Genomic DNA, 18,612 nt, shown 5'->3' with positions numbered 1-18,612 from the left:
TCATGTGATGACATTGTTACCGAAAAGAGAATTTACGACCTGCTCCTGGAACAAGTGAAAAAATTCTGGGAGCTAGAAGCTATCGGTGTATCAACACAAGGAGAGACAATGGATGAGAAGTTCTTGGATACCATTCACCTTAGCAAAGGCCGCTATGAAGTCTCTCTTTCTTGGAAGGAACAGCACGCATTACTGCAGGTTAGTTATGCTTAAGCCGTTTCTCGCCTGGCTTCTGTTCTAAAACGTCTAAGGAAGAATCTTGGATTGTTTGAAGAGCGCAACCACATCACTGCAGAGTAATCTTCGCGGGGAATAATCTCCGATGTCAATCCCGACATATCAGTGGAAGTTGGTCACGTTCATTATTTACCGCATCATCCAATTGTGCGAGAAGATAAACAGACTACTAAAGTGAGGATAGTCTATGATGTATCCGGCAAGTCTACTGGTCCAGCGTTGAACGACTGCCCTCATGCAGATACCTCATTGCTTTCTGACATACCAGATGTATTGACGCGTTTCAGGTACCACCGAGTTGCTTTGGCAGCACATCCAAGAAGCTGACCGAGGTGTTTTGCACTTTCTTTGGATAGATGATACTGATAATGAAAATCCAGCATTGTCGTGAAACGTTTCAACCGAGTTGTATTTGGCGTCACGAGTTCTCTCTTTCTGCCAAACGAAACAATCAGAAACCACGTGACCAGGTATGAAGCTAATGATTCCCAGTTTGTAAGCGATTTTCTGACCTCTCTCTATGTAGATGACTTCAATGAGGGGAAAGACAGCGTTTCTGAAGCATTTGAGCTGTACAAAAAAAGCAAGATCAAGAATGAAGAATAAGAATGAACTGGATTCAATTTAAGGAAGTGGATGTCAAGTTCTAAGAGGCTGATGGAATGGATCGACGAAGAAGAAGAAGTACCAGTTGAAGAAGTGGTCAAGCTATCCGAAGAAGACAATACGTATGCACAGACTCAGTTTGGAGTTCAAGGTTGTTCCGAATCCGTTTCGAGCGAGAAGAAAATTCTTGGATTTAATTGGAACATTGAAAGAGACACGTTCGTTTTCCAATTTGACTAGCTGATGGAATTCGCTAGAGAACTACCCTTAAATCAGCGCACTGTACTTAAGGTTGTGGCCAAGTTGTACGAAACCATTCTCAGGATTAAGCTCTTAGCGTCACCCGTACCATCCAGGTTGATTATACCCGAGTCCGTTCAGCCCTACTTCAAGATCAAGATTAATGAAATATTTTGCTGGATTCCAGACAGATTCCACTACGACTCTTCACTGGATCAAGTGGGTGGACAAAGAAAACAAGCAATTCGTTGAGAACAGAGTCGAAGAAATTCGTCAGAATGAGCCGCCCGAAGCCTGGAACCATTGCCTTGGAACTCAGAATCCCGTAGACTTGCCCTCCCGTGGTATGGGATCAGATGCATTGAAACAGTCACAATTATGGTGGCATGGTCCGTTTGAGCTCGTGAAAGAAAGGAATATTTGGCCCTACGTTGGAAACTCCCACGAGCCTTCAGACTACAGAATGCTACGATTCCATTCAAGGCCAAGTTCCCAATTTCCTACCAATCAGATCAGTACCTAACAGTTCTTATGATTGAAGATTGCCACAAGCGAGTCCTTCATAACGGAGCGGGAGAAATCCTGGCAGAACTTAGGTCTAGATTCTAGATTGTGAAAGGAAGACGAGTCGTTCGAAGATTCTTTCAAAATGCGTGGATTGCAAGAAGATAGAGGGACAGCATTATACTATCCCGACGACCGCGCCCCTGGCTCAATTTCGTGTGAAAGAGAATCCTGCCTTCACCAATACTGGAATCGATTTTTCTGGGCCGTTGTTTGTTAAGAGTGGCTATAAAGAGAATGGTAGTATGGAGAAAACCTGCATCGTGTTGAACATTTGTGGAAGTAGCAGAGCCGTTCATCTTGATTCTTAATGAAACATTCATACCAGAAGTTCAGAGTTTCCTTTTGAGTCACAAGAATAAATTACATTCAATTTCGAGTTAGTGCCGTGGTGAGGCAGTTTCTTCAAACGCATGATTTGTTGTGTTTAAATTTTTTTCTCGAAAAATTTTGAAGAACGCGTAATTGACGTATGACGAGCTTTTGACTGCTGTGGTGGAAGTGGAATGTGTACAGAACTCGAGACCACTCACCTATGTATCCTCATACGATACAGAGGAACCTCTTACGCCTTCTCATCTGTTGACAGGGAGGAGAGTTCTGTCCATCCCTGACGAATTTGCAACCGCTGAAGAAGATGAAACTGATGTCCAACTCCTCACCAGAAGGCGTTATTTTTCTAAATTGATCGGTCAATATTTGGAACCGTTGGAAACGTGAGTACGTGGTGGATCTAAGGGAGCACCAAAGGCCTGCTAATGAAGGTGCCAGCGTCGCACAATCAGTTGCACTAGCTGATATTGTCACCGTAATGGAAGAAGGGAAGTCAAATCGTCGTACTTGAAAACTTGGAAGGATTATAGAGGTACATCCTGGAAACGATGGAGCTACTGTGGAAGTTGCTTTGAGCAGTGGCAAAAGAAAATGTCCGACAAGACCCTTACAAAAATTGTTTCCGTTAGGAGTTCGAGAAGTTGTGGGCACGGAACAAGTTCCAGCAAGTCCGGGAACAAACACTTTCAAAGGCGGAGGAGTAATACCGCCATCACAGGGGAAGTTAGAAGAGGAGAATTCGATCAGTTTCTTCAAGAACAAGAGGACTCCTTTTAAAGGAAAACTTATCGAGGGGGAAAGATGTAGAAAATCTCTTTCGTTTGGAAATTTCAAGTAGCAGTTTTTCTCTTCCTCTCCCCCATTTGTTCTCTTTTTGTATTCACAAATCAAATTAGCCAATCATGTAAAAGAACTCTAACCTTGACATTGGAAAACTGACATGGACATGTTTCGCGTACTTTTAGTTTGTTTTTCGTGGAGATTTGGTTTGCTATTTTTGAGCTTTCGTTCACGTAAATTTGTCACTACTTTGTTTGGAATTTTAAGAAGTTTCGGAGTTTTTATTTTAATCAAATGTTGTGGTTCATTTAACAAGTGATGGGCTCTTACTTAATACACTTTTTCTAGGCTCTTTTTTCGTTCCATTTAAGTTCCATTTAGACCATCATATGAGTTAAGCTTTCGCTTTACTAATCCTGATGATTATTATGATTTAAAAGAAAGCTTCAATTATGTCAGTTTTTTATGTATGTTTTTTCTCCTCTGTCAAGTTCGCTTAAATTATCTGATTATCTTTCTTGAAGATCAATCTGCATCTTTTTGTCCTCATCCTGAAGGAAACTGACCTGCTTAACCAACCTAGAGTTAACATCTACAAAGGGAAATAAAATAAATCATTCAAACTTTATGAACTGAAAGTGCTCCTGCAAATGGAAAAAATAAAAAACAACAAAAACAACAACAACAAAAAAAGAAACAAAAAAGTAACTTTGTTAATAAATCAACCTTATCAGGTGTTATTGGCAATAAAACAAATAAATCAACTTTAAGAACAGATAACACTCTTTCAAGTGGTAAAAAAACCTGACAATTCCTTCATTTTTGCTTCGGCATTAACCGCCGCCTTGAGGACCAAATTTTTCACATGGAAAAAGACACTTTCTTCCATTTCAGTAATTTAGTCCTCAAGGCAAGTGTTATTCGTTAACAATTCGGATTTATCGACTGAAAAATCTCACTAAAACAGATAATTACTCCTGCAAGTACCTAAAACGAAAAAAAATGTCACCTGACAATTCCTTCACTTTTGCTTCGGCATTAGCCATTGTTTCTTCCATAACGAAAATTTTTTCCTCAAGGCAACTGTTTTCATTCAACAATTCTTTATTATTGGCTGAAAATGGCAACAAAAAAAAGTAAATCTAACTTTAAGAGCAGGAAACACTTTTTCAACTGGTAAAAAGCGAAAGAAATTGTTACCTGACTATTCCTTCATTTTTGCTTCGGCATTAGCCACCGCCTTGAAGACTAAATTGTTCACACGGAAAAAAACGGTTTCTTCCATCTCAGTAATTTGGTCCTCAAGGCAAGTGTTCTTCGTTAACAATTCTGTTTGTCTGGATTTTCTTTCTTTTTTTTTTTTGATGTACGCAATAATGATAAATTACCAGCTACCTTTGTTAAAAATCGTGCTTTGAATAATTTTGTGTTGCCAAGTATTAACCCGCTATGTTACACATACCTAGAGAAACCTTCAATCTTTCACTGATTTTGTCAACATCGTCTGCAGCTTTCTGCAGGCTCTTGTGATAATTCCGCGTATCAACCGTTAAGTTTTTTATAAGATCTTCATATTTGTTCAGCTGAGATGTAAGCTGTTTAATTTTTTTATCTTTCTCACTGATTGTCTCCTTTGATGCAGAAAGAGTCGCTAAAATGAATAAAAAAGGGAATATTACAAAGCCATTTAGTAAGTAAGGCATTTAATAATTACTAGTAGTCAGGCACAGAATTTAAAAGCTCCTCAGAGATAATACAAACGTCACTCACATTGGAAATATCTCAGATTGCTTTCAGCCACATCCTTCGAGTTTTCATAAAAATTGTATATTTGATTAATCTCGTATTGCCAAAACTGAACCACATCTCCCCCAAATGAAAGCCAAGTCCAACAGAGAAAGTTTTGAAGTCGGCTAAAGATTTCTTCAATTTGTTCAATCATTTTTTATTTTCTCTTCCAGCTCAGTGAAATCTCTTTCAGTCGGCCACTCAAGAAGAGTTGACGGTTTATAATCATTCTTAATCTCGGTTTCTAGTGATTGTAAAAGCCTAGCTCATCAGAGATCAATCGTATCTCTATATTTCCATTTATTTCCTCCTTCGCTGCGGGTGTAAACATGAGTAGTTTATGAATATCGCAAAAATCAGGTGGAGTTCTAAACTTCTGGTACAAACAGATTACTGGAGAAGAGGACAAGTTGTCTTCTTCGCCTGTAATGTGCTTGTACAAGAAGTGAACGAGCATCCAGTTCATTGGATGTCCTTTCTAAAGCCAGCGTGTGAGGCAACGACAAACAAACAATTTAGAGCCGATTGAGGAATCAGTTGGCTCGTAATTGTGGGTGGGAAGACTGGGGAGGGGTGGAACCGACTGTATCCCAGCCATTTTGTCATGCATCGTACATTGAACGTAAATAATTGCATAATATGTACGGGCGGCTGACTTCAGTTTCAACCATGTGATTTTTTTCCAGAGTATTCTCATTGTGTTTACGGGTTATTGTTTGATCCTTTGTAACGTTTTTCTTGCTAATCTGCGGTTATCTACAAAATTGACTTTGTACATTAGACTTACCTTCACAACCCTTCATCCCTTCAGAGAGATTAGAATTGACCGCCCGAGCTTTGTCCAGTTCACTCCGGGAATTAGCTGCCATCTTTTTGAAAATATCTTTTTGTTTTGTATGACACTTTTCTCTGATTGACAGAGTCTCCCTCAAGTCTTTAATTTCAGTCTGGAGAGATTCGTTTTCCTTTCCTTGCTGGATGCGTAGATCTTTCATTTTTTCACTTGATTCTTTCAGCTGGTTTTCCAAGACAGAGTTCTTTTTTAGGAGTTCTTTCTCCCTCTCTAAAGTAATTTTAAAAGCTAAGCTCAGTGGTGGATAATCGAATCGTTGTTAATCTTAGAGTGTGGTCTTACATGGTCTAATATCAACCAAATTTATGGAGCTTCTCTAATAAGCCTTAGAAAGTTAGATAGTCAGTTATGAGCAATGAGCCAATAATCAAGTTACTAAGCGGTGACGTGTCACATGTCATACCAATCGGGGATGAGTCAATGTCAATTAGCATGGTCCTTTCCGGTTGGTCAGTCAAACCGTATGTCGGTCAGTCATTCAGTCATTCAGTCAGTCAATCAGTTGGTCGGTCGATCAGTCAGTCAGCCAGTCAGTTCGTGGGTCAGTCGGTCAGTCAGTCAGTCAGCCAGTCAATAAGTTACTCGGTAAGTCGGTTAGTCAGCCAGTCAGTAAGTCAGCCAGTCAGTCGGTCAGTTAATTAGCCGGTCAGCCATTCAGTCAGTTATTCAGTCCGTTGACCAGTTAGTGAGTCAGTTGGCCGGTCAGTGTGTCATTCAGCCAGTCGGTCAGTTAGTTAGCCACTCAGCCAGTCAGTCAGTTAGTCAGTCAGCCAGTCAGTCAGTCATCTATTTGTTCGTACGTTAGTTGGACAGTTAATCAATGAGAAGGTATATCAGGTTGACAGTCAACCCATGTGTCTGTCAATCAGCTATAGGTCAGGTCAATCAGTCGTGTGCGACCTGTCAGACACCCAACTGATGTAGTCGGTCAGACTAGGTTTTTAAGCCTTTATTTACTTTCAAAGGATTTTCTCTTTTCATTTCTTGTATCTCCGTCCTTTGCATAATCTCCTTCGAACTTTCGAAGTTGCAGCTTTGAAAGTCTCTTATCGGCCAGGCTAAATTTTTAATCTTATTTAGACAGATCAGTTATAAAAATATTACCAGTACATCATTCACGAATACCTTGATGCGTTTGGGCCGGGATGTGACATAGCTTTCGAATATTTGATAACTATACTCCTTCCCCCGACTTTCTTTCCTTGTGAATTTGTAAAAAAGGTATCTTCTCTTTGCAGAGAGCAATTACCTTTGGTAAGTTCTAAGTCAATGGAGACAAGAGAAAAGGTAAGGAGGCGGGAAGGGGGTGCAAAACAAACGACGAGGATTGCACTAAGAAATATGACGAACAAACTCGGCCGTTTCCAGGGTTTTCTTCGCCCACTCGCTCTTACGTTGGTCCGCACTGACTACCAGCCTGGATCAAAGTTTGAAAAAAAAATCTTACCTAGGAATTTTTGTTCAAGGACTGCCATCTCTTCCTCCAATTCTCTCTCCTTCTTACCCTTGAACAAGAAAATTGGGTAACTTTGACGTTTATGTAAAACGCATTTTTTTTTTGACTGAATGTTAAACCAATATTGGCCATCGAGCACAAAGGCTTACTTCATACGAATTACTGATTTCTGCCTTCTAACAGAGTCACTCCCAGTATTTATCGTCTCGTGATTATTTTTTGTTTTCGCTGAGAAAATGTATCGAGCCAGGACCATTTAAAGTGCGCCGACCATAAGAACTCCGCAATATATATACTCGATAAATCTAATTTGGGGTTTCGAGGAACGAAACAGATCAGGATGTAGATAATTAGGTGTGTTGGAAAGTCAGCCGAATTAAATGTAACTTGTTCTTTTGCTTATGAATTGGAATGAAAAAAGATGAAACAAGGGTTTTAAATTCCACCGCCGCTGTGATTTGAGGCAATTGGACTTTTGAAAGCAGAATAAAAAGATAATGATGGAATAAAAAAATATTTAAACTCTCTTCATAACAAAATAATTACCAACTAACTTTCAGCCTTTTTCTGTTCAGTTGGAATAGATGGGAAAAACTTTTCAAGGTTTTCCTTTAATGACGTTGATCAAAAGGAAACGCAATTGGTGCGTCATAGTCGAAGGGCATTTGCGCGCGCTTGGTTCTTCTCAAAATTGAGAAAAAAATGATGGAGAAGAACAAAGTCCTCAACGTAAAAAACATTGTCAATCAGTCCGTTTAACTATCTATTAATTTGCCTGACAGTCTTCAAGTAGTGCAAAAATGAAAGAATAAATAAATAAAGACACCTACGTTTCTTGTTATCTTTCGCGCCCCGAATGATTCCTCAATCGGTTCAACACTATTCGTGGGAAGATCTTTGATCCATACATTGCCTTTAGAAAGGACGTCCAACGAGCTTGATGCTTGTTCATCATGCTCTCCTGTCATTTGTTTGAAAACGAAGTTTAGAACTTCAGATGAAGTTTTTGACATCCACGAAGTGCTCATGTTTCTCCCTCGCAGATATAGGCGTTTCTCTCGAAATCGCAAATGTTTCCAGTCTGATTAGTTGTTATGGTTACCCGCGGTAAACGGATTGCATCGTCATATAATTATTAATCACTTGGTGAAGGGAAGCGAGAGACCTGGGTCGCAGCAAAGATTTTTGTGGCCCAGAACTCCATTTGCTTTATTCTAAGTTAGCCTGATAAAATTCTAATTAAAAGAAAACAATTCTTCAAAATAATCCTTGCACCAAGTTAATTACATTTTAAAATCAAATCAAAGATGGAAGCGAAAGACCGAAAATCGGAATTTGGATCTGCGTGTGTTATGATAAGAACAAATTGCGTTGAAAGTTTAAAAATTGGACCATTCCCAGTTAATTATCATGCCAGATGTCGAGATTTCATTTCTGTAATTTTTAACTCCGGATATTGCGTTTCTAGTATTCTGATTTGTTCAATGAATTCCAGTCATTTAGCAAATAAACCCCTTCATGCGGCTGATAATGTCTGCGGGTGAGATATTGTCTGAAAAATGGCAAATGTGAAATTTTGATCACAATCTCTCTTCAGCTAAGAACACTATCAGCCGACAAACAAGAAGCAAGAGGGGGTTTTTCTATTTCATTCAGGGCCTCCCCTATCACATGTTGACGGCAAATTTTGTAGAATTTCACACTTTCCAGAGCGCCATTACCGCCGGACTATACAAACGAGTTCGTTTTTCTTTCGCTGACTTCGTTTCTTCGCTATTTGTAGCATGATAACTGACCAGTGCTTGTGCGCCAGTACTGCCAAGTACTGGCACACAAGCACACGCGACGGTATATATGCCATGGCTGAATGCCATATAGACGACAAAATGGCTGACAATATATATGCTTTAAGGTTCATGTAAAACTTACAATATGTCCTAGTTAGCCATGTTCTACCACGTTAACCCACATCTACCCTAAGTTAACCATGTTCTACCACGTTTACCCACATCTACCCTAAGTTAACCATGTTCTACCACGTTAACCCACAGCTGCCCTAAGTTAGCCATGTTCTACCACGTTAACCCACATCTATCCTAAGTTAGACATGTTCTACCACGTTTACCCACATCTACCCTAAGTAAGCCATGTTCTACCACGTGAACCCACATCTACCCTAAATTAGCCATGTTCTACCACGTTAACCCACATCTACCCGAAGTTAACCATGTTCTACCACGTTAACCCACATCTACCCTAAGTTAGCCATGTTCTACCACGTTAACCCACATCTACCCTAAGTTAACCATGTTCTACCACGTTAACCCACATCTACTCTAGGTTAACCATGTTCTACCACGTTAACCCACATCTACCCTAGGTTAACCATGTTCTACCACGTTAACCCACATCTACCCTAACTTAACCATGTTCTACCACGTTAACCCGCATCTACCCTAAGTTAGCCATGTTCTACCACGTTAACCCACATCTACCCTAAGTTAACCATATTCTACCACGTTAACCCACATCTACCCTTAGTTTGCCATGTTCTACCACGTTAACCCACATCTACCCTAAGTTAACCATGTTCTACCACGTTAACCCACATCTACCCTAAGTTAGCCATGTTCTACCACGTTTACCCACATCTACCCTAAGTTAACCATGTTCTACCACGTTAACCCACATCTACCCTAAGTTAGCCATGTTCTACCACGTTAACCCACATCTACCCTAAGTTAGCCATGTTCTACCACGTTAACCCACATCTACTCTAGGTTAACCATGTTCTACCACGTTAACCCACATCTACCCTAGGTTAACCATATTCTACCACGTTAACCCACATCTACCCTAAGTTAACCATTTTCTACCACGTTAACCCACATCTACCCTAAGTTAGCCATGTTCTACCACGTTAACCCACATCTACCCTAAGTTAACCATGTTCTACCACGTTAACCCACATCTACTGTAGGTTAACCATGTTCTACCACGTTAACCCACATCTACCCTAAGTTAGCCATGTTCTACCACGTTAACCCACATCTACCCGAAGTTAACCATGTTCTACCACGTTAACCCACATCTACCCTAAGTTAGCCATGTTCTACCACGTTAACCCACATCTACTGTAGGTTAACCATGTTCTACCACGTTAACCCACATCTACTGTAGGTTAACCATGTTCTACCACGTTAACCCACATCTACCCTAGGTTAACCATGTTCTACCACGTTAACCCACATCTACCCTAAGTTAACCATGTTCTACCACGTTAACCCACATCTACCCTAAGTTAGCCATGTTCTACCACGTTAACCCACATCTACCCTAAGTTAACCATGTTCTACCACGTTAACCCACATCTACCCTTAGTTTGCCATGTTCTACCACGTGAACCCACATCTACCCTAAATTAGCCATGTTCTACCACGTTAACCCACATCTACCCGAAGTTAACCATGTTCTACCACGTTAACCCACATCTACCCTAAGTTAGCCATGTTCTACCACGTTAACCCACATCTACCCTAAGTTAACCATGTTCTACCACGTTAACCCACATCTACCCTTAGTTTGCCATGTTCTACCACGTTAACCCACATCTACCCTTAGTTAGCCATGTTCTACCACGTTAACCCACATCTACCCTAAGTTAACCATGTTCTACCACGTTAACCCACATCTACCCTAAGTTAGCCATGTTCTACCACGTTAACCCACATCTACCCTAAGTTAACCATGTTCTACCACGTTAACCCACATCTACCCTAAGTTAACCATGTTCTACCACGTTAACCCACATCTACCCTAAGTTAGCCATGTTCTACCACGTTAACCCACATCTACCCTAAGTTAACCATGTTCTACCACGTTAACCCACATCTACCCTAAGTTAACCATGTTCTACCACGTTAACCCACATCTACCCTAAGTTAGCCATGTTCTACCACGTTAACCCACATCTACCCTAAGTTAACCATATTCTACCACGTTAACCCACATCTACCCTTAGTTTGCCATGTTCTACCACGTTAACCCACATCTACCCGAAGCTAACCATGTTCTACCACGTTAACCCACATCTACCCTAAGTTAGCCATGTTCTACCACGTTAACCCACATCTACTCTAAGTTAACCATGTTCTACCACGTTAACCCACATCTACCCTTAGTTTGCCATGTTCTACCACGTTAACCCACATCTACCCTAAGTTAACCATGTTCTACCACGTTAACCCACATCTACCCTTAGTTTGCCATGTTCTACCACGTGAACCCACATCTACCCTAAATTAGCCATGTTCTACCACGTTAACCCACATCTACCCGAAGTTAACCATGTTCTACCACGTTAACCCACATCTACCCTAAGTTAGCCATGTTCTACCACGTTAACCCACATCTACCCTAAGTTAACCATGTTCTACCACGTTAACCCACATCTACCCTTAGTTTGCCATGTTCTACCACGTTAACCCACATCTACCCTTAGTTAGCCATGTTCTACCACGTTAACCCACATCTACCCTAAGTTAACCATGTTCTACCACGTTAACCCACATCTACCCTAAGTTAGCCATGTTCTACCACGTTAACCCACATCTACCCTAAGTTAACCATGTTCTACCACGTTAACCCACATCTACCCTAAGTTAACCATGTTCTACCACGTTAACCCACATCTACCCTAAGTTAGCCATGTTCTACCACGTTAACCCACATCTACCCTAAGTTAACCATATTCTACCACGTTAACCCACATCTACCCTTAGTTTGCCATGTTCTACCACGTTAACCCACATCTACCCTTAGTTAGCCATGTTCTACCACGTTAACCCACATCTACCCTAAGTTAACCATGTTCTACCACGTTAACCCACATCTACCCTAAGTTAACCATGTTCTACCACGTTAACCCACATCTACCCTAAGTTAGCCATGTTCTACCACGTTAACCCACATCTACCCGAAGTTAGCCATGTTCTACCACGTTAACCCACATCTACCCTAAGTTAGCCATGTTCTACCACGTTAACCCACATCTACTGTAGGTTAACCCTGTTCTACCACGTTAACCCACATCTACTGTAGGTTAACCATGTTCTACCACGTTAACCCACATCTACCCTAGGTTAACCATGTTCTACCACGTTAACCCACATCTACCCTAAGTTAGCCATGTTCTACCACGTTAACCCACATCTACCCTAAGTTAACCATATTCTACCACGTTAACCCACATCTACCCTTAGTTTGCCATGTTCTACCACGTTAACCCACATCTACCCTTAGTTAGCCATGTTCTACCACGTTAACCCACATCTACCCTACGTTAACCATGTTCTACCACGTTAACCCACATCTACCCTAAGTTAGCCATGTTCTACCACGTTTACCCACATCTACCCTAAGTTAACCATGTTCTACCACGTTAACCCACATCTACCCTAAGTTAACCATGTTCTACCACGTTAACCCACATCTACTCTAGGTTAACCATGTTCTACCACGTTAACCCACATCTACCCTAGGTTAACCATGTTCTACCACGTTAACCCACATCTACCCTAAGTTAACCATATTCTACCACGTTAACCCACATCTACCCTTAGTTTGCCATGTTCTACCACGTTAACCCACATCTACCCTTAGTTAGCCATGTTCTACCACGTTAACCCACATCTACCCTAAGTTAACCATGTTCTACCACGTTAACCCACATCTACCCTAAGTTAGCCATGTTCTACCACGTTAACCCACATCTACCCTAAGTTAACCATGTTCTACCACGTTAACCCACATCTACCCTAAGTTAACCATGTTCTACCACGTTAACCCACATCTACCCTAAGTTAGCCATGTTCTACCACGTTAACCCACATCTACCCTAAGTTAGCCATATTCTACCACGTTAACCCACATCTACCCTTAGTTTGCCATGTTCTACCACGTTAACCCACATCTACCCTTAGTTAGCCATGTTCTACCACGTTAACCCACATCTACCCTAAGTTAACCATGTTCTACCACGTTAACCCACATCTACCCTAAGTTAGCCATGTTCTACCACGTTTACCCACATCTACCCTAAGTTAACCATGTTCTACCACGTTAACCCACATCTACCCTAAGTTAGCCATGTTCTACCACGTTAACCCACATCTACCCTAAGTTAGCCATGTTCTACCACGTTAACCCACATCTACTCTAGGTTAACCATGTTCTACCACGTTAACCCACATCTACCCTAGGTTAACCATGTTCTACCACGTTAACCCACATCTACCCTAAGTTAACCATGTTCTACCACGTTAACCCACATCTACCCTAAGTTAGCCATGTTCTACCACGTTAACCCACATCTACCCTAAGTTAACCATGTTTTACCACATTAACCCACATCTACTGTAGGTTAACCATGTTCTACCACGTTAACCCACATCTACCCTAAGTTAGCCATGTTCTACCACGTTAACCCACATCTACCCGAAGTTAACCATGTTCTACCACGTTAACCCACATCTACCCTAAGTTAGCCATGTTCTACCACGTTAACCCACATCTACTGTAGGTTAACCATGTTCTACCACGTTAACCCACATCTACTGTAGGTTAACCATGTTCTACCATGTTAACCCACATCTACCCTAGGTTAACCATGTTCTACCACGTTAACCCACATCTACCCGAAGTTAACCATGTTCTACCACGTTAACCCACATCTACCCTAAGTTAGCCATGTTCTACCACGTTAACCCACATCTACTCTAAGTTAACCATGTTCTACCACGTTAACCCACATCTACCCTTAGTTTGCCATGTTCTACCACGTTTACCCACATCTACCCTTAGTTAGCCATGTTCTACCACGTTAACCCACATCTGACCTAAGTTTGCCACGATTTACCACGTTAACCCACATCTCCCCTACGTTAACCATGTTCTACCACGTTAACCCACATCTACCTTAAGTTAGCCATGTTCTACCACGTCAACCCAAATCTACCCTAAGTTAGCCATGTTCTACCACGTTTACCCACATCTACCCTAAGTTAGCCATGTTCTACCACGTTAACCCACATCTATCCTAAGTTAACCATGTCCTACCACGTTGAGCCACATCTACCCTAAGTTAACCATGTTCTACCACGTTAACCCACATCTACCCTAGGCTAACCATGTTCTACCACGTTAACCCACATCTACCCTAGGTTAACCATGTTCTACCACGTAACCCACACACTGTAAAATGAAAAGAGCCAAATTGACCCCAGAAGCCAAATTGGCCCCAAATTCTCGAGGGCCAGTTTGGCCCATCAAGGTTCGTTTTGGACTATTTGAGCCAAAACGGGCGGGACAGGTACCATTTCGACCCCTCCAAAATCTGAATTGGCCCCTATGAATTCTACTTTGGAACTTTTTCTCAATTTGGCCCTTCCAAGAGCCAAGTAGGATTGACCAATTTGGCCCCAACGAGGTGCAATTTTTGAAAAAAAAAGAAAATATAAAAATAATTTTCTTTTTTCGACCATATTTCGTTCCCCATACTATTCCTTATAAAGTGTTCAAATTTTCAACGGTTCCTCTCGTAACTGAACACCGAGTCACACAACGAATTAATCGTTGGCTTTTTCTCGAGACGTGAGCGTGAGCTGCCTGTGATGGCATTAGTCGAACCTAGACCACGTGCGTCGGAAACAATAATGAATTATAGCAGCGAATTCGTCACTGAAGAGGCTGTTTCTTGGCTACAGTCGCATGGAATGAGACTTAAGAAAGGAAAGGTAGGCAAAAGAAATTTCTTAACAACGTATTTTACTGCAACTTTACATTCACAAACTTGACCGCTCCATTGATCTTTGTTCGTATCTTATCTTGCAGAAAAAGACGGTTGCGATGGCCAAGATCTCCTTGCCAGCGCCCAAGATGCAGACGTACCAAGGCACTACATCCCTATTATAAAAGAGCGTCTAAAGCTCAAGAAATTGATTGCAATGAACGCTGAACCTAGAGATGACACGAGTTCTTCGTCGGTACGATAATTAATTTTCCCACCAGAGAATTTGACGCATGAATGGTTCGCCTCTTCTCCCGAGTCTTGTTGAGTCTCAGCGGTTTCGCAACTAAAGTCACGTGATCAAATTTTGGCGCCGAGAGATAGAGACGGTTACAGTTCGAATACTGCATTTGCACAAGATGGATTTAACTTATTTCAAGATTCACTGATTTTAGGATCTCTCACTCTGAATTCTTAATCTTTTTCTTGAAAAGATGAACTGATATTTTTATGTCTATGTCTTTGTTTGCATCCACTTAAGCTGATTTTTTGGCTCTCACTCTTTCAGCGTGCAGAATCAAGTCCTTCGAGTAAGACGGTTCAAACGTCGATTGATGATTCAGATAACATCAGCGATTATGAAAATTTAGAGGTGACATTGGCACCGAAAGAAAAGGGTAAATCGCCCAAGGATCTCTGTTTTACGGACGAGGCGACAGAACTGAGCACTGTCTAAGTAAGTTCTTGTATATTAAATTTAGCAGGATGGTGAAGAGTACATTATCGATTACTTTCTTTCGATTATATCCTAAAGGAAAACACACAAGGTGCCAGTTGGTCAGTTAAAGATGACAAATCTCGGGGATTGCACCTGCAAAAATTGCGAGATTTGCTTTATTTTTATTGAAATATATTAGATATGCATTTACTTGCACCATGCATAAAACAAAGTAAACCCAATTTTTAAATCTGGTAAATTAAAAAATTAGTGAATTGATAGGATGTTATCAGACAGTTTAATTTTTTTGAAAACAAATATTTACCTACAGGTTCCTCCTGAATGGCTTTCAAAATTCCAACTACTATCGAGGGTAAGAAACTTTTCTTTGTTTTGTTTTTTAAGTCTACAAGCAATCCTTATTTATTCATGAATGCTGAACTAAAACTGAAGTGCATAGAGGTATGATTTCTTTTCTTGATAAGTACATATACAGTTTGGTGAAAATACATCATTGATGATCACCATTATTGTGTTTTTACTTCTTATGCACAGTTTGCTTACAAATATTTTGCAACTTTGTAGTTGCAAAAATTTACTGTTCTTCAACAACAAATTAATTTGCTCATTTGTTTGTTTTTTGGTACAGTTCTCTTCCTCAGTAGAGTTGGATTCCCGGAAGGGATATCTCATCAGCAGCCTAAAGTACTCTGAGCAACAGTGGATTGCCAAAAAAAAATTATTGCAGAGTATCCTTGTATGGTTAGCAGGATACTAGACTAAGTTGACTTGGAAACTGAATGGATTGGTATGGTCTAAAAATCTATTGCTTCACCTCTTCTGCTTGCAGTGAAGAGAGACAATTTTGTGGTGCTGAATCTCTTGCCTTAAACTAAAAAGTTGCAAAATAATCACTCTCACCTTTTAAGTTCATGACCTTTGTTCTTGTGTGGTTGTCATCACATGCATTTAATGAAGTTGTGACCATTTTGGAGGTACAAGTCCAAAAAACTGCTACTTTGGTACTGAGATGAACAGCTAAAATTTCTGAGCCCATTTGCCAATGAAGTCCAGATACAAAGGTTCAAGTACTTTGGGGTTGTATTAATTTTGCCTTTTTGTTTAGTTTTTTTGATTTTGCAATTTTTTTAAATATTCCTGTTGTCAAACCATTAGATAAATATTGGACATAGAATAGCTGATTTTTTTCAGATATTTTGGGAGTCATGCATTAGTTTTTCAAGTCTTGAATGGGAGACAAATTACACACATTGAGCTAAACTTCCACTTCCATTTCTGGTGTTTTAGCTTATAGTTTTAGCTTATAGTTAAAAACAATATATATATATATATATATATATATATATGTAAATGTGGGGGTAGAGTCTACCTTGGCATAAAGTGCTCAATGCTGTGGTAGCAGAGCTAAGTATACACAAGTTAAAGAATTAAAGAGGACACATCAATTCTCTGTGACTCTGAATTTCACACCTAAGCGCTTGTCAGACAGAACTTTTCTGTCTGACAAGCGCTTAGCCACAAAACTCAGTCACAGAGAATTGATGCGTCCTCTTTAATTCTTTAACTTAAGTGTTTATATATATATTCTTTTTTTTTCTGGCTACGGGCACTTTTTGCACTTTGGCTTGATTTTAATGTGGTTGTAAAACTTGTTTTTATTGCATAGAGTAGCTGATGTTGATTCAGCAATCAGAGATTATGTCCAGCACAAATTTTAATTGTTGGAGATCTTCAATACATCAATCACCTGAATATAGTAACAGAGGGAAGTGTAATTTGTCACTTCTCACAAGAAAAGATTCTTGATGCTCTCATTGGGTTACTTGGCTCATTTATATTTTCTTACAATCGGTCAAAGGCAATTTTTTTTTTAGAGCAAGCATTGCTTGAAATTGGGCACAGGCAGACTCTTGTCACTGTTTCCTCTATTTTCAATGACTTGGCAAATGCCTGCGGTAGTACTTGCTGATAGTTTATATTTTGATAATATCTAAAGTAGCAATATGAGTGCATGTATTCTCACATCCATTGGAAGAATACTCTTTGCTGCTCTAAGGCTCTTTGTTTTTCATATGAAAAAATCAAACAAGATCTATATTCTTGTGCAGGAACTGGACCATTTGTTGCCTCTGTCTTATTTTGATAATTTTCTGTACTTTAAATCAGTCTTAATTATAAGCTGCTTTACATTACCACATTTGCTAAGTCATTGAAAAGGGAAGCTTTACTCACAAGTGTCTCTTGGGTGTAATTTCTTGCAATGCTTGCACTGTTAAGAAGTATACTGATTTAGGGAAGAGATCTATTTTAGAAAATGGTTGAATTAATGTTAAATATGTATGTATGTTATATTCTTTCACATGATGTTTCAAAGTTTGTCTGTTTTATACCACAATTAAGATTCTTAATAACTGTAAAATCAGGTAGCATAAAAGGTTTCTACATAAACAATATCTAGAACCTAATAAATGAGTGTTTGAAAGATAAAGTATGTGGTGTATTTTCATTATTTGAATGTAAGGGGGAAAATCAGCATGGAGAGGAAAGAGCCCTCTACTTCTGAAGTGGCCCACATTGGAGCCGAATTGGCTCTTTTTAAAGGGGCCATTTGTGAGAGGGCTGAAATTTCGGGGGCTGTTTTGGCCCCTATAAATTTCAAAGTGGCCCCTGTATTTTTCAAATTCACCCTTCACATGGTCCAATTTGGCCCCTACAACAGGGTCAATTCAGCCCCAAAATTGGTACCAAAAACAGCCCCATTCCAATGGGGCTAAATTGACCCTAAGCGAGTGCCAAACTGGAATCACTCGTTTTGGCCCCATTTTTGGGGCCAAATCAACTCTTTTAATTTTACAGTGCATCTACCCTAAGTAAACCATGTTCTACCACGTTAACCCACATCTACCCTAAGTTAGCCATGTTCTACCACGTCAACCCACATCTACCCTAAGTTAGCCATGTTCTACCACGTTAACCCACATCTACCCTAAGTTAGCAATGTTCTACCACGTTAACCCACATCTACCCTAAGTTAGCCATGTTCTACCACGTTAACCCACATCTACCGTAAGTTAGCCATGTTCTACCACGTTAACCCACATCTACCCTAAGTTAGCCATGTTCTACCACGTTAACCCACATCTACCTTAAGTTAACCATGTTCTACCACGTTAACCCACATCTACCCTAAGTTAGCCATGTTCTACCACGTTAACCCACATCTACCCGAA

At 40.2% G+C, this 18,612-nt stretch overlaps 1 long non-coding RNA gene and 1 pseudogene across 2 annotated transcripts; one reads left to right on the top strand and one right to left on the bottom strand.

Annotated features, from left to right (window-relative positions):
* LOC131798294 (putative uncharacterized protein MYH16) overlaps positions 1–7,885 on the bottom strand; it is a 41,104-nt pseudogene extending 33,219 nt beyond the window's left edge.
* A 6,360-nt stretch (positions 7,886–14,245) lies between these two features.
* LOC136280601 (uncharacterized) lies at positions 14,246–17,858 on the top strand. Of its 2 annotated transcripts, XR_010717392.1 has the most exons (4): positions 14,269–14,650; positions 14,748–15,379; positions 15,693–15,734; positions 16,011–16,834. It is a non-coding gene; the product is annotated as an uncharacterized lncRNA (long non-coding RNA). The 2 variants fall into 2 exon arrangements; XR_010717391.1 differs by having other exon boundaries at positions 14,246–15,379; positions 16,011–17,858.
* Positions 17,859–18,612: the final 754 nt, after the last annotated feature.

This window comes from Pocillopora verrucosa, chromosome 4 (genome assembly GCF_036669915.1).
Source record: "Pocillopora verrucosa isolate sample1 chromosome 4, ASM3666991v2, whole genome shotgun sequence".
In the NCBI taxonomy this organism is placed as follows: domain Eukaryota; kingdom Metazoa; phylum Cnidaria; class Anthozoa; order Scleractinia; family Pocilloporidae; genus Pocillopora; species Pocillopora verrucosa.
Note: the sequence above shows the minus strand (reverse complement) of the source record. Positions and strands in the feature narration are given on the sequence as shown.